The sequence below is a fragment of the Xyrauchen texanus genome, chromosome 49 (genome assembly GCF_025860055.1).
Source record: "Xyrauchen texanus isolate HMW12.3.18 chromosome 49, RBS_HiC_50CHRs, whole genome shotgun sequence".
NCBI lineage: Eukaryota > Metazoa > Chordata > Actinopteri > Cypriniformes > Catostomidae > Xyrauchen > Xyrauchen texanus.
This window is the reverse complement of record NC_068324.1, coordinates 3,040,020-3,052,979: the sequence shown is the minus strand read 5'-3', so window position 1 is coordinate 3,052,979 and position 12,960 is coordinate 3,040,020.

Here is a 12,960-nt window from a genome sequence, read left to right as displayed (position 1 = left end):
AAACATTACACAAAATCTTATATTACCTCTTATATATCTTCTTTAAAATAGCCACCCTTTGTGTAGCTCCACATAACATTAAATCATTTTGTCTCTATGTATTTTGTCGGTCACTAACCGGCTGAGCATGCAGATGTTTTTGCACCTTCAAGCCACTCTTTAAAGCTGTCCCCCGCCTTTTCTTTACGTTCCCTCTGTTCTACATGTCTTCAGGCCGCCTTCTCCTTTTAAAGGAACAGTTCACCGCAAAATGAAAATGTCTTCATGTCTTGCCAAGCCTGTATGGCATTCTTTCTTACATGGAACACAAAAGGAGATATTTTAGAGAATGTTCACATGCTCTTTTCCATACTATGACAGCATACAGTGACCAGGAGCTGTCCAGCTCCAAAAAGGGCAAAAAGCACCATAAAAGTAGCACATATGTCTCAAATCCTCTGATTTCCAAGGCTTTGAAGCCATACAGTAGCTTTTTATGATGAACAGACTGAAATTTCAGTCGTCAGCCAAGTCTGAATATGCAAAAGTGATTTCAGAGCTACTGAGGAGATGAAGATTTTTTTTTGTGAATAATGATTTCTTGTGTATAAGAGTAAAACAGAAAAAGGGCTTCATGCTACGTCACCCTGTTCCCTGTTTTTTTTACTGGTGAAAGATAAACATAAATGATGATTAGGGCCAGAATATTTAATGCCATGGATCAATATTAACAGAGTAATCCATTATTTTGTAGACAGGGGTCAAATGACCATTTTCACACTTTTGGAGCAAAACTACAGGTAAAACAATAACCTTAGAAAGGTTTCAGCATCATTATGTTATTTGTACACAGTGATAGAGGTCTATTACTAAAATCAGTTGACTTCAGCACCAAAATGATGGGGAAAAACACTTATTTGTGTTGTTTTTCCAAAGTTGGGGTGCCTATAACTCCAAAGGTAATAAAGATATCTAAACATGCTTTTAGATTCTGGTTTAGAACAAACTTTTCTTTTTATATCTTCATTTTGAAGGCCCTACATGATTTATTCCCAGACATATGGGGCTCTCAATGTGGCTCCATGGGGGGGATTCGTTAATATCATCCTTTACATGCAACTGCCATTATGCACTCATAGCAAAATCTGTGAGCGCGGTAAAGTTAGTTTGACGTTGGCGATCTTAACGAGCACGCTTTTTGATGCACTGAAAATATTTACTACAATGTTTACAAATTGCGTACCCTGTTTGGCAGTCTTTTTGAACATATGTTCAATATTCTGCGACAATTAAGCTGCTGCCAGCTTTCTTAATCTTTTCCGTCTCTCCTACTCTTTTCGCGCCATATTCACTATCCAGCAGAATGTCGTTGGCCTCACTTATTTAGCGCGGGAAAGTTTGACGTTCGACATTCTGTTTCGCAGATGTAAGGGACCGTCTGAAAACTCCCCTCACTACACTAAAACATAGATGTCCACTCATTCATTCAATTCACGTGCAAGTTATACTTGAAAAAAAAAAAAACGGTAAAATAAATGTTCACATTCAGAATGTTCTTATAATTTCCCAGAGGACAGACAATTATCTGTTGTCCAATGTCTGTGTTTCTTTGCCCACTCTAAACTTTTCTTTTTGTTTTCTGTTTCAAAAGTGGCTTTTCTTTGCAATTCTTCCCATAATGCTGCACCCCTGAGTCTTCTCTTTACTGTTGTACATGAAACTGGTGTTGAGCAGGTAGAATTCAATGAAGCTGTCAGCGGAGGACATGTGAGGCGTCTATTTCTCAAACTAGAGACTCTGATGTACTTATCCTCTTGTTTAGTTGCACATCTGGTCTTCCACATCTCTTTCTGTCCTTGTTAGAGACAGTTGTGCTTTGTCTTTGAAGACTGTAGTTACACCTTTGGATGAAATCTGCAGTTTTTTTTGCAATTTCAAGCATTGTATCACCTTCATTCCTCAAAACAATGATTGACTCACAAGTTTCGAGACAAAGCGGTTTCTTTATTTTTATTTTTTCCATTTTGCCATAATATTGACCTTAAGACATGTCAGACTATTGCATACTGTGACAACTCAAAAACAAACACAAAGACAACGTTAAGCTTCATTTAATGAACCAAATAGATTCAGCTGTGTTTGATATAATGGCAAGTGACTTTCTAGTATCAAATGATCAATGTATCATGATTACTCAAGGATAAGGTGTTGGAGTGATGCTGCTGTCTAGATTTGATCAAAAACTACTTTTTTAAAAAATAATAATGTTGCTGTTTTTTACATCAGTAATGTCCTGACAATACTCTGTGATCGGTTGAATGCCACCTTTGTGAATAAAAGTGCCAATTTCCTTCCAAAACAGCAAAATCTGTAGATTATTCCAAACTTTTGGCCACCAGTGTAAATATATATATATATACACTGTAAAAAAAAAATCCTGTTGTTTTTACAAAAAAATTCTGGCAGTTGTGGTTACCAGAATATCCATCCATCCATCCATCCATCGTCAACCGCTTATCCTGTGTACAGGGTCGCAGGGGGCTGGAGCCTATCCCAGCTAACATTGGGCGAAAGGCGGGGGACACCCTGGACAGGTCGCCAGTCCATCGCAGGGCCACACATAGACAGACATGGTCCAGTGTAAATCAAAATGTAAATCACTTTACAGAACAACCTGTCAATTTTACAGTTTAAAATGGTTGTAATTTACACACTGGCACTGTAAAAACAAAAACAAAAATTCTGTTAAATTTACAGTAAACAAAAATTATTAAACATGCCTTATGAAACTGTAAAAATCTGTTGTTTACTTTATAAGATATTTGTTAATCATATAGTAATTACAGAAGGGCACATGATGACATGAAGTTCATCAATAGTGGCTCTTCCAGGAGCAATGACCGATAAACATATAGAGACATCAGTGTCACTCACAAACACTAAACATCGTCATGGTAACACATGTGAGATTTAAATAATGCAATAAACATGAACTAAACTACATCAAATATAACACAGAACACTCCAGTAACTGATATAATGTGATGAAACATAACTAGTCCCATAAAATATAATGAAATGTAATGGGTCACGCAGGGAATTGTGAACGCCCGATTACTGTTTTATCTCTGAAATTTTAACAATAATTTACTGTAAAAAAGTACATGTACTCTCTTGTTCTTTTTACCCTTAATTATACAGGAAAATCTTACTTTTTACATTTAAATAATTTAATTTTTACATCATTTTATTGTAAAAATTTCTGTATTGTCTTTTAAAATATATTAAAACATTTCACTGTATATTTTACAGTTAATATTTGTTAATCAATTAACATTTGATTTCTGTAGCATTTTTACAGTATTTTACTGTTAAAATTACTGACATTTTTACAGTGTATATATATATATATATATATATATATATATATATATATATATATAAAATCACAGTTTATCATTAACAAAGCATAAAAACACACAAAATCATCAAAGAAAATAAACATCAAATTATTTAAATATAATAATGGCTCTAAAATCCTTCTTATTCAGATGCTGATATATGGTTTTAATTCAACAAGGAGAAAAGAGAAAATTGGTTAATTAATTGCAGAAGCCCATTTGTACATTTATGCACATAACATTTTGTTATAAAAATAAGAATAATACAAAATGAAATTTACCACAGAATTAAGTGAAAACTTGAAATATATATACAGACTTATGGTATATATGTACCAGCATACACATACTGTATATCTTAGGGCTGTTATTCGATTAAAAGCTTTTATTGAATTAATTACATGATATGACGATTAATTAATCAAATTAATTGTAATTAATGACATGTATTCATATTTCCAGATATTGGCCCCATATATATATTTCATTCAGATCATTTAAATACATTACTTTATTGTGGCAGATTAATTATTTATTAGCATGAATTATTGGACAATACAAAAAGTGGCTTTAAAAGGCAATTCAGTTTAATTTTACATCATATTTGTGAAAATCCAAACACTTTGTTTATTGTTTTGGTATGTACATCATTTTTAATAAACTAATTCCATGATATGCTGATTTATTGTATCAATATTTGCTGAGAAAGGCCCCCAAATAAAAATAATTTCATATATAATTGTTAAAATATTATTATAAGTATTATATACTTATAAAAAGTATATAAAATAACAATTATATATATTTTTTATATATATATATATTTTTTTAGGTTTAAATGAAGAAAAAAATCCCATAATTTTCAATGAACCCGACTGTACATCTACACGGTTATGCTCGTCGTAGTTAATCAAATTCCTGTTGCCGCGCGTCTGTCCCTGGTCACTCTTGAGACATAAACCACACCGCTGATCATCCCAAATAATATGAGGCCCATGACTGAAGCATACACGCAGTAGAAAGTGTCCACATAGGGTCCCACATATGTTAACTTGACTCTTCGATTGAAACACAAGCTCCTGACTTGGTCACGTCCCCAAACCCTACACAAATACACACCGCTATCGCTCTTCGAAAGCTCCCGTATGGTTATGTAATTCTGAGGGTCAGATACATCCAACCGGCCCTTCATTTCCTCATTTTCAAACCCACCTTGAGTGTCCGCTAGCAGATATTTAGAGTCTTGATGGTATTCCAAATACCACTGTACTCTGAGAGACTGTGTCAGATTGGGGCTACATATTAGATTAGCGCTGTCACCCAACGAGAATGTCATATTGATGATCTTAAGATCGATGCAAACAAAAATGTTGACCATGTTCAAATATTCACTGACGGTCATACATGTGTATGTCCCAGCGTGATCGGGCATGGCATGACGAATGAGCAAAGAGTAGTTCCCGGTCTGTGTTTCATTCAGCATTTCAAAACCGTCTTTAAATTCAGCCTCTATTCCAGGTGTGAGAATTGTCCTTGGAGTAAACCAAAAAACTGTAGCATTTGGTTCGGAACCTTTAACAAGACATGGCACAGTGATATTCTCTCCTGGAACCAAGAAGATGTCCTGATTTTTAATGTCCAGTGAAATCTCCTTGAAGTTTTGGCATTTATTCTCACTCCAAACCAGACAGCTGTATACTCCACTGTCGATAGCTGAGGTATCCGTCAAGCGAATTAAAGAGCCATTATTCAGGACTTGCATTCTATTCCTCAGTATATCCGGAATAATCTCCATGGACACATTGGTATCCATAATCCTTTGCGTTATCCACTTTCTTGATGATAAATGCTGAAACACTTGAAGAGTTTCGCCCAGACTGGAATTGAACTTCTGACATGCGATGTCTGCTGGATCTCCATGAAGCAAAGACACATTTTCTTCTTCATCCTGCTCAGTACAAACTATCAAGTGAAAATATTTTGTGTCCACAATTATTCCATTCTTCAAGCATTCAGCCTCATAGTCTTGATTTTCTGAAACGTAGACCCATAATTCTGCATTATTGATATACATGTTGCTCTGTCTCGAGGTAAAGTTTCTCACAAACTGAGGCTTATCCTGAACTAATCTATAGAAAACGATGATTTCAACTGGTTCATTGCACCACATATGAATTTTGACACCACTCTTGGTTCCGATCACATTGAAAGGTTCTTGTATGGAAAGCAGATTGATGTTTATTGGGAGCATCAACAGAAGGCTGACCTTCATCATTGCGGCCATTTTCTCTTTGTAAGAGTTGTAACTGTTTGAGAGACTTATCATGTCCTCTCAAAGTAAAAAAAGAAAAAAAAAAGAGGCATTTCACAACATTTACTTGTATAGATCTCTGTAAATCGGTAGGGGAAACCCTGTAGGAAAAGAAAACAGCTGAAATCATCATTACTGGTTCAGACGCAAAATGTATTCCAGGCAAACAGAAAAAATGAGCATGCTTTACTTTTACCTTTAAAAATGAATATAAATATTGCAATGATCGCAGTCAAGTCCTGCTGGCATTCAATAGGCAAAGTGCAAAGAGCTCCAGTCCAACAAAGGCACAACTGTAAGACTAGCTGAGGTGCGATTCGAACACCCAACATTTGCTGTTTAAGTCCAAAGCCTTACCCTATCAACTCTAGACAATGTAAAAGAGACATACTTAAATGTTGTTCCAGTTAAGTGGTTTTAAATTCAAGCAGGAATTATATGGTAAAGGCTCAAAGATCAACAAAGGCACAATTTCTGGGATTCAAACACCCAACCTTTGAGGTCGCAGTCCAGAGACTTGCACATTACGCCAGCTGTCCAACACATGTCTTTTTGCTTCAGTTTTTTAAATATTATTTATATTGTCAAGCTGGTTCTCGTCTCCTCCTTTCCACTGAACTGTGTTACACTGGTGCCAAATCCCGGGAAGGAGGAGGGAGGCGCCGTAGCAGAATCATCACCACTACCATCCACCCCAATGGAGCAGCCACGGCCATCCAACGGGGGGGGCGGAGGAGCCCGGCCGCCTGAGAGCGGCGGTACGGCTGCCGACCGCGAGAGGAGGAGGGGCTCCTAGCCGACCACCTGGGGCCGTCAGGGCCGCTGCCAGGGGCGGAGGAGACCCCCACCAGCCACGGCGGTGTCTGAGACCGCTGACCACGAGCGGGGAGGGGCTCCTGGCCATCCGCCTGGAGCGGGAGAACTGCTGCCAGGGGTGGGGGAGACCCCTTCCGTCCGCCAGGGGCCGGAGGACTACCTCTGATCTGCTCAGGGAGGCGTGGTTGTCGTCCACTAGAGTGTGGGGGTGTGGCCAAGGACCAAGTAAATCTAGTTTTTTTTCTCTCTCTCTCTCCGCTGCCGCTCCACATTTGCCTTTCCCTCTCTTCTTAAATTTTATATATATTATATTTTATGTTGGTATCATCACAGTTACGGTGTGTATGTACCGTGGTTTATTTTTGTTATTGTTTCCCTCCCCTTGTCCCCTCCCTGATCCAGGTAGACGGGGATGACCCGCCGGCAGTCGGATATAACTCAGATTGTGTTTGGCTGAAAGAAGAAAGTCATATACACCTAGGATGACTTGAGTGAGTAAATTATGGGACCATTTTCATTTTTGGGTGAACTAAACTTTAATACAGCTGGTGGCCACACCAGATACTGACTGTTACTTTTGATTTTGAGCCCCCTTTGTTCAGGTACACATTATTCCATTTCTGTCACATGTCTGTGAAACTTCAGTTTTTGTCTTAGTTGTTGAATCTTTTTATGTTCATACAAAACTGTACACATGTTAAGTTTGCTGAAAATGAAAGCAGTTGAAAGTGAGAGAACATTTCTTCATATCTTGTTCTTGATAATCAAGTTTTTTAATGATATTGCACAACACACTCCTGCTTATGCTGCATGATAACTCATGAGATGCATCCATAACACGATAACACAGCTAGCCACATCCTGCAGTTTTACAGTAAATTTTAAATACTTCTGAGTGTTATCATCACAAACGATTATACGCATCTGTTTCTTTGCATGCTAAGTCAAGCATCACTCTTGCTATAGCTCATACTTATCCTGATCCTATGTATTAAACTTCGCCATGTAACTCGACTTAATGGCACCTCAATATGACGGCTTGTAGTGTTCAGACTAATGCTTTTAGTGCTTTTTAGTGCCTGTCCTGACTTGCTGAATGACGTCCAGTCCAAGTCACTGGTCATAAAAGGCATGAGTGTTTCCATCAACAGATACTTAGCAACATGTCTTTGAACCAAATCTTTAAAGCAAATCCCATTGAATCAGCTCAAACCGACTGATAAAACAATGCGATAGAGCCGACATGGACGTTCTCCTTCCATTAAGCATTCTTCTTGCCATTTGGATAACCAACGGTGAGCCAGATCAATAGATATTAGTGCTGGATTATTTGTCCATTAGCCTTGATGTACTGTAGTTGTTTCTCACAGGGCCGTTTCTAGGCATAGGCAAACTAGGCGGTCGCCTAGGAGAGAGGCCGCTGCCACGCTCCCCAAACACCCCCTCACTCCCCCAGAACAGGGGCGCCAATAGGGATCTCGTCTAGGGCGCCAGAATGTTCTAAAATGGCCCTGTTGTCTCATTTGGTGGGTCTTCCTGACACATATGACTGAATGAAAACAGTGCGGTGGGCAAAGAAGTGTTTTGCTTCCAGGTCGATCTCAGAGAAGGTGCAAGTTTAGCTGCTGGATTTCCTCTAATATTGTAATGATACCCACTAATGACTTCACTGTGTCTATGGTGAATTCGCCCAGGTGCCTTTTGGTAACCTTAGAGGTGTGCGTAATCACAACCCGGTCCCGCCCTCTGCCCTGCCACAGCCAACTAGTAAGGCCCTAATAAGGCTGATTAAGCCCGAGAAGGACTAGACCGACCGGAGACGGCAGTGTGTCAGAGAGAGAGTTACGGACAGCTGTCCAACACATGTCTTTTTGGTTCAGTTTTTAAAATATTATATATTGTGTAGAGTTGTTCTCGTCTCCTCCTTTTCACTGAACTGTGTTACACTGGTGCCAAATCCCGGGAAGGAGGAGGGAGGCGCTGTAGCAGAATCATCACCACTACCATCATCCCAATGGAACACGGTGTCCCATTCACCCATTCACACACACACATTCATACAATGGCGGCAGATCTGCTATGTAAGGTGCTAACCTGCCATTGGGAGCAACTTGTGGTTCAGTGTCTTGCCCAAGGACACTTCGACATGTGGAGTCATGTGGGGCGAGACTCGAACCACCAACCCTGTGATTAGCAGACTACCCGATCTGCCACCTGAGTCACAGCCGCCCCACAACATAAGAAAAAACACAAAGGAGATCTCTTTAATTTACTGTTCAGTTTTCCAGAATATGGAGTTCAAAACTATGAACAAAATCTCAGTTTGATTTAACCTCTACATCAATCCATCCTGTCCTTTTTCTCTCTTCTTACAGGTAATTGTGACCAGTTGCCCAAATCTGGACTTTGAGAGTTCATCAAACCTTCTTCTTATTATAATTAGGGTTAGGGCAATCCTATATGAGACCTCTTTATTTCGGGCAAAACAGTGTACAAATATTGTGGCGAAATAGGGGTTTGGCTCTTAAATATGGGACAATATGCATTCTGGATAGGTCATCTTCATTTGGAGAAAAAATATCATACAAATATTATAGCAGAATTTTGCCACTTAAATATGAGGTGAAAACAGGCCTTTTATATGGACTATATGGACGTCTTCCTTTTGCCAAAACAGTGATGTAGTGGCAAAGAGTGTTTTGCAGATGAAATACGAAACAATAGGCATCTCGTACGGGACGTATTCATTTCGGCCCAAACATCATTCAAATATAGCAGCAGAATAGCGTCAAAATAGGTTTTGCCACTAAAATATGAGAAAAAAGGCCTTTTGTATGGGACGGTAAACTGAGGCAAAATATCGATTCGACGATTGTGCCAGGTTTAAATGTTCAGAAAGCAGGATTTGGTGAAAAAAGCACACAGGTCATATGGATCATTTACATTTACATTCATGCATTTGGCAGACGCTTTTATCCAAAGAGACTTACAGTTCACTTATTACAGGGACAATCCCCCAGAACAACCTGGAGTTAAGTGTCTTGCTCAAGGACACAATGGTGGTGACTGTGGGGCTTGAACCAATGTCCTTCTGATTACCAGTTATGTGCTTTAGCCCACCACACCATTTGGGTGAATCTTTCTTCCGTCTTTCAGATAAGATGTTAAACAAAGTCCTGACTCTCCGTGGTTGTTAAAAATGCCATGGCACTTCTTGTAAAGAGTAGGGGTGTAACTCTCATGGCCAAGTTCCCCCATTTGCCCTTATCAATCATGGCCTCACTCCATTCTCTCCTCTCCACCAATAGCTGGTGTGTGGTGAGCGTACTGGCGCACTATGGCTGCCATCGGAGGAGAGTCACCTGTTCACAATGTAAAGTGCTTTGAACAGTGTCATAAAAGCGCTATACAAAATGTTACATTCACATTCATTCTTCGCTTGTTGATATTTTACTCATTTCCTTCCACAGGTCACGATCAACATTACAGAAGCAAATGATGAGCCTCCTTTATGTTGGCCAAATAAGATGAATCTAGTAGTGCCCATTGATCTGCGTGTTGGATCTAACTTTCAAGATTTTACCCTTTACTGCACAGCTTAATTGTCATGTCGTAAATAAACAAATATGAAGTGTGAAGACTACTATGGTGGTGGCGTAGTGGGCTAAAGCACATAACTGGTAATCAGAAGGTTGCTGGTTCGATCCCCACAGCCACCACCATTGTGTCCTTGAGCAAGGCACTTAACTCCAGGTTGCTCTGGGGGGATTGTCCCTGTAATAAGTGCACTGTAAGTTGCTTTGGATAAAAGCATCTGCCAAATGCATGAATGTAAATTAGTGTGAGAGTTCAAGGGACGTTCAACCTACAGGAAAGAAAAATTGCAAAATGATAATAAAAAAGATAATTTTTGACTTTATATCTCACAATTTCCAGTTTTTATCTCATAAGTACGAGAAATAATGTCGCAATTGCGATAAGTCACAGCAGTGCGATACAAAAGGTCAAAATTGCCTTTTCTTTTTTTATATACCTTGATGGGATGATAATAACATTAGAAGACATTTGTGAATGTTTCTACTCCCTGTGATCACCAGATGGCAGTCACGTTCATAGCTGGAGCTCTAATGCTAAATCTTTTCTTGAAAGCATACATGTCAATAACAGTCCTGAAATGTTGGTCAATGGGACAGAAGGCTGCACAAGTCACATTTGGACAATTCTTAGCTGTCATCTGTTTTAAGGGCTACGTTCACACAGTCAGTGTTTGGGACTGACAACCTTATTTACTTACAGGTATGAGTCTTGAAATGTCCCGATCATACAACAGCGTACAGTAGCAGTTTGAATACTGTCTGTATGAACGAACACACAAAGTCACATCTGTATTCTAACAGCTGTAACTATAGTAACAGTGACTAAAAGATGGCGACGTCCATAACACCGGCATGTCTTATCACAATTGCCACCACATACTCGACTCTTGCCACCCCTTTTCCACCCCTTGCAAAATATCCTGGACACGCCCCTGCACAAGACACATGCATGTACAGCGCAGTGTGTCTCTCACTGTACATGACATAACTAACAACTAGCTGTCCAGTACGGTTCTGTTCACACAGCACAGGTTTGCTGAGAATGCAGTTGTGAGACCTGAACATTTTCAGGTGTCAGTTCGGTTACAGAATGCGATTGGATTGTCACAGCCGTAAATAACCGTATTAAGCACTCAAAACTGCTGCTGTGAAGGTGGCAAGGTCTCACGTCTCTCTCATAGCAAGAGAGCAGCTGAGTCAGGTTTTATGCATCATCTAAAATAACATCAGAGTCACAAATGACATGACAGCAGTCACAGCTTGTGTGCATTTTATTTAGCCAAGCCTGAAGAATAGAATAGAATAAATAGACTACTTAATCTATTTAGCACATATTTACAATAATGCAATCTACAAATTTGACATTATAGTCTACTTTCTCCATCTTTTAATGCATGTTTTTCCCCCTTCCTTTTGAAATGTAAGAATCTATTCTGTTCTATAACATACATGTGAAGTATTCCATTAAAGGAATAGTTCACCCACCCCCAAAAAACACCCATTTTGTCATTAAACTGACTCCTATGTGATTTCAAATCAATTTATGATAGCAATTATGATAGCATTTTAATTTTGGGGTAAACTATTTATGTAAAGAAGTTCAAAAACACAGATTCAGTGAGTTCTAGAATGCCAGTGATAGAACAAGTTCCATTGGTTCTCTCTGATCTGAGGTAAAGAACCCCTCACTCTTTTGTTTCTATGATAATGCTGCATACATTATGACAGACTAAAGGTGGGCTTGTACCTTTGTATAACCACAATCCAATTGTTTTCATAAGGTCAAGCTCTCGTACCCTGACCTGTCAAAATTGAAATTGTGTTCAAGCTTGATAACCTTGGCATAATCAGCTCATAATGCCAAACAATTGATGTTAAGACGGGATTAACCAGCAACCCGCTTAGTGTAATTCCATCAGAGATGTTTGTTGATCCATTAACTAAATTGTTATTTTGAAAAACATCCTCTTTAGATTTTCCTTGTGCAATAAGATTTTACATGGTATTTCAAGATACTTGGTATAAGATAAAATGGTATTAACATACACTGTGAAGTGACGTTGTCAAGGAAAAATCAATTAATCTTAAACTTCACTTGAAATGTCAAGTTTTGACCTCATAACTCGAATATCTATTTTCCTTGAAATTATTTATCTTATAAATCTGTAGACTTTTAAGTGTTAATAATGCAAATGATTGAGTTACAAAATTAAAGCTATGGGGAATACCCATTATCCGCTTGAATCATTTAAATTATCTCCAAGGGCAAATTATCTCCAAGGGCCCCCCTCCACCCAAAAGTTGTTGCGGGGGGTGTTTCATGCCCAAAAGTTTATTACTAGATTGCGCAGCCTTAAAGCCAAGGGCATCCCCTGACAGTCAAGGGCATCCCCTGGCAGTCAAGGGCAACCCCTGGCAGTAAAGGGGACCCTGGTAGTCAAGGGCATCCCCTGACAGTAAAGGGCCCCCTGGTAGTCAAGGGCATCCCCTGACAGTCAAGGGCATCCCCTGGCAGTCAAGGGCACCTGGCAGTCAAGGGCATCCCCTGGCAGTCAAGGGCATCCCCTGGCAGTAAAGGGGACCCTGGTAGTCAAGGGCATCCCCTGACAGTAAAGGGCCCCCTGGTAGTCAAGGGCATCCCCTGACAGTCAAGGGCATCCCCTGGCAGTCAAGGGCACCTGGCAGTCAAGGGCATCCCCTGGCAGTCAAGGGCATCCCCTGGCAGTAAAGGGGACCCTGGTAGTCAAGGGCATCCCCTGGCAGTAAAGGGGACCCTGGTAGTCAAGGGCATCCCCTGACAGTAAAGGGCCCCCTGGTAGTCAAGGGCATCCCCTGACAGTCAAGGGCATCCCCTGGC